Below are 4,743 nucleotides of genomic sequence, written 5' to 3' on the forward strand. Positions count from 1 at the left end.
TGTTTCTGGAACACAAGATTGAAACTTAAATTTGAAGACGCCTTGCTGTCAATTTAGAAACATTAATTCTATCCTTCTTCTTTCCATTTTTTGATCATTAATTCCATCCTTCTTCTTTCCATTTTTTGATCATTAATTCCATCCTTCTTCTTTCCATTTTTTGATCATTAATTCCATCCTTCTTCTTTCCATTTTTTGATCATTAATTCCATCCTTCTTCTTTCCATTTTTTGATCATTAATTCCATCCTTCTTCTTTCCATTTTTTGATCATTAATTCCATCCTTCTTCTTTCCATTTTTTGATCATTAATTCCATCCTTCTTCTTTCCATTTTTTGATCATTAATTCCATCCTTCTTCTTTCCATTTTTTGATCATTAATTCCATCCTTCTTCTTTCCATTTTTTGATCATTAATTCCATCCTTCTTCTTTCCATTTTTTGATCATTAATTCCATCCTTCTTCTTTCCATTTTTTGATCATTAATTCCATCCTTCTTCTTTCCATTTTTTGATCATTAATTCCATCCTTCTTCTTTCCATTTTTTGATCATTAATTCCATCCTTCTTCTTTCCATTTTTTGATCATTAATTCCATCCTTCTTCTTTCCATTTTTTGATCATTAATTCCATCCTTCTTCTTTCCATTTTTTGATCATTAATTCCATCCTTCTTCTTTCCATTTTTCGATCATTAATTCCATCCTTCTTCTTTCCATTTTTTGATCATTAATTCCATCCTTCTTCTTTCCATTTTTGATGCAAATATCGTACTGTTCTGGAAGTTTTTTTTTTAAACTAAGCTTAAGGTTTGCCACCTCTAGATGGCAACACGATATAGCAACAAAACAAAAGAATTGAAAAAGAGAAGAGATGTCGAAGATGAGAACGAGGATAAGAACAGAGGATGAGCGGAGCGGTTTTTGAAAGATGTGATTTATAATTATTTCTTTATTATTTTTATTTTATGTTTTCGGTTTGGGATGGGGCATAAGTATGTGCTATAATAAATTTGTTTTCTGCTACAGATACAGTTCAGCGTGAAATCAATTTCACATTATGGAAATTTATAAAAAGAACCTGCAAGTGTCACTCTAAGCTGTAAGTTTACTGTCATCTCTGGCTGACGTTTTTACAGTTTTTATTTTCCCAATATTTAGCTTCACATCATCCTCATGCATCAAAATGAATTATGTGTCTGATTAGAGAAAAGCAATTTTACAGTGATACCGGGAACAGCTATTTCACCAGATCTGAACTCAATTAAAAATTTATTGAGTATAGAAAAGAAAAAAATGTACGAAGGTGCTCTTACAGACAAAACTTAGCTAGTGGAGATTAAGTCTACTTGGGCTAATGCGGTTAAAAAAAAATTAAAAAAAAACTTGCTTGTTCCATACAAGATTGTTTATATGCAGTGATCGAAGTTAAAGGCGATAATGTAAAATTTTAAACAACTTATTTTCTTAATTTATAATTAAATTGTAGTGTTTATGATGAACCATTCTAAAAGTTTGGACCTAATGAAGTTTTATTCTAATATTTTGATTTTTTTTCAAAAATGAATTGTCGAATTATACTATATTTTGATTTTTAATGTTTACAAATAATACGGAATATGTAACTTTTCAATTAAACTTAAATGCTTAAAAATAAATTAACAAAATAAGAATATTTTTAATGTCGAATTTTTAAATTTTTCTAACATTTTGAATCAGAGGTGCATTTTCAATATTTACGTTGATTTCTTTCAGTTTAAAATTGATTCATGTAATTTTTTTCGTGAAATTTATAATTTGTTTCAATGCAATTATGTATGTTAAGATGTATGTTTTGTGTGACTTAATTTATAGACTAGAAAAATTGTTATTGATTCAAAATTTAATATTTTTCAGAGATGTTTAAAAAAAAAAAAAGAGACAGAACAGGAAAAAAACAAAATAAGAGATCTTAAAAAAAGAAAAGAGAAAAAAAAGGCGAAGAAAATATATCTAAAAGGGTCAAGCTATAAGAAGATAAGAAGTCAAGCTAATTCAATTTAGTTTCCGATCAGTAAATAAATTTAATTAGTGCTGATACTTAAGTATTTGCGTTATCTTTTGATAGTTTTAAAAACTAAGTTATATTTCGGTTTCCAAACTGTAGTGGCGTCATCTATTATTGTTTTGGGAAACTAGTTTCTTTTTCATATTTGATCAAGCTTAGGAATTTTACCTTTAGAGTTAAGTCGAAAATTTGATAAAATTGATTGCGTGTAATGATTAATAAGATTCGAATAACAATTTTTTAGACTTAATTTTGAAAAATTTATTTCATTTAAAAGTTAAAACGTTTATTACGAAAGGAACCATGTACTCAAATCAAAGAACATGGTTCCCTTCAATTTTTTCTTTTCCCTTTCCTCTAATTATTGCGAAGGCTAAAACATTGTATAAGAAAATAAATCCTTACAGTAGTAAGTTTTCTAAATGTAGTTCTATTGCAATTTGACAGTCTGAAAAAAGCGAATCGAAATTCATTTAAATGTTTGGACTATTTCTCAAACATTTTTTTCATTTTATTTTTTAATACAAAGCTGTTTTCATGAAAAAGAAAAAAAATTAAAAAAATTTTATTACACTTTTTAAATGCATTAAATTTATTTAATCATAAATATAATGATACTTAAAATCAATGCTCCATTTAAATGTGTAAAATATCACAAAATAAATGATCGTTGTAGTTGCAATCCATAATAAATATTCGTTAAATGTTAAGGTTTATTTACATTATCTTTCCCCTTAGCTTTTTTATATTTTCACAATACATCACAAGCTTGTCAAATTGCTACTCCAGCCTCATACGTTTAATATTATTCAAAAAATTTGTATACAATTTTTTTAACCTTTGTTAAAAATCATCGATTTGGAAATGTGTGTACATTTCTGAGTACAGCACTAATACATAGCACTGTATTAAATATTGTATTCTGTATGCGTGTTAATAAGTTTCCTTATATAACCGAAAATGGCAATAGGCTGAAATCGTCCTTTCTCATTATTGTGCCAATATATTCGGTCCAAAAAAAAACCATATAATGGGATCCTTAAATTAATCTGGAAATATTTGACTGTCATCAATTCAGAATTAATAAAAGTTAAAGGGAAGTTACCTGTGTTAACTACTTATTTGTCTCTTATTCAAGGGTATCTTTTTTTACTTTTTTTGTTAACAGAGATATTTAATCCACGTTTTTAAATAATATCTTTAACTATTTTTAATAATTATACAATTATATTTAACTTAATTCATTATTCCAGCTCTTTTTTTTGGATATTTTTATTTAAACTTAAAATAACAATCTCATTCAAAATTATAACTTAAAACTAAATAAGATGTACATTTATTATATTAAAAAGAAATTCTATGGCATCACCTTATTTTATAACATTTTGCGATAAAAATATTTAACTTCCAATGACTAAACTGTAAATAGTTTACAATTAGTTTTTGATCAAGTTCCTTTTATTTTTATAATATATATTATGAGAAAGTGTGTGTATCAACTAATACGATTGAAAAAAATTGAAATGGTAAGGAAGCTGTCAACTAACTTTTGCCAAATTGCTAATTAATTTCTTTGACGAAATTTTTTTGACTAGTTTTCATGTGAATGAAGTTCCAATTATAGCTGAGAAAAAGTATTTGGTTTTAATTTTATCCCAATGTCCTTTGCGGAGCCCTATATGTGATAATGGAATAAAATTTTAGTTAAAAATGTTTTTAGCCTTAATTTTGATTAATTTATCTGGTACTCGTCAAAGCAATCATAGGGATTGGCAAGAGAGAGAGCAATTTGAATTTAAATATCGATATTTTGCTTTGTTTTCATCGTCATTTGGTATAAGTTTTCGAAATTTTTTTCAAAATGAAAATTGCATTTTCTTTCTTTTTTCTTGAAAAGTGCACATAAAATTGAAAATTTATTTTTCAAAAGTTTCTAAAATTAAATAAAAAGAGAATCATCGAAATCACGCCACAATGTTTTAAAATCATCTATTTGATGAAAATCATATTACAGTATTTTCAAAACATCCAGTGTCCACTGCAATCACATATATTAATGTGACATGTTAAAATGTTCAAATAAAAATTATTTTCGTTAATTTATAAGCTTACTGTAAGCAGTGTTATCTATGGAAAAAAATTTGAACAAAAATCCGACCCTCGTTGAGGATTAGTTCATGCCTTGCTACATGAATGTGCGACCAGAATTTTATTTATATCTTTTTCTGCTATAATTTTTCTTTAAAAATTGGTTAGTCTAATTAAAGTTATCCAATAGAAAAAATACAAACTCTTACTTATATTTTAGAAAAATAGCTAATTGTGTTTAATTGGTATATTATCAGTGTCTCAAGTAACAGTTAATTAAAATAGATTGACCTGTATAAAAAGAGAAATCGATAGTTCATAATTCTAATACAATGAGAAAAATACAAGAGCTATGAAATGGTATTTTGATGAAATTAATGTTTATTACATTACAATACAACACAAATTCACTAGTCATGCAAATTAAAAAGTGAAAGAAAAACATTTTTAAAAGAGAATGCATCTTTGTGCATGTTTTCATGCAGCAAGTTTGAATATAATTTTATAGTAAATAATGCTGAAGAAATTTTTCCATTTGCTTTTTTTACGCTATGTTTATAAAAAATTTACAGTTTTATCATTTTTGAAATTGTGACTCGCAATAGTTTAAT

The sequence above is a fragment of the Parasteatoda tepidariorum genome, chromosome 9, assembly GCF_043381705.1.
Source record: "Parasteatoda tepidariorum isolate YZ-2023 chromosome 9, CAS_Ptep_4.0, whole genome shotgun sequence".
Classification (NCBI taxonomy): domain Eukaryota; kingdom Metazoa; phylum Arthropoda; class Arachnida; order Araneae; family Theridiidae; genus Parasteatoda; species Parasteatoda tepidariorum.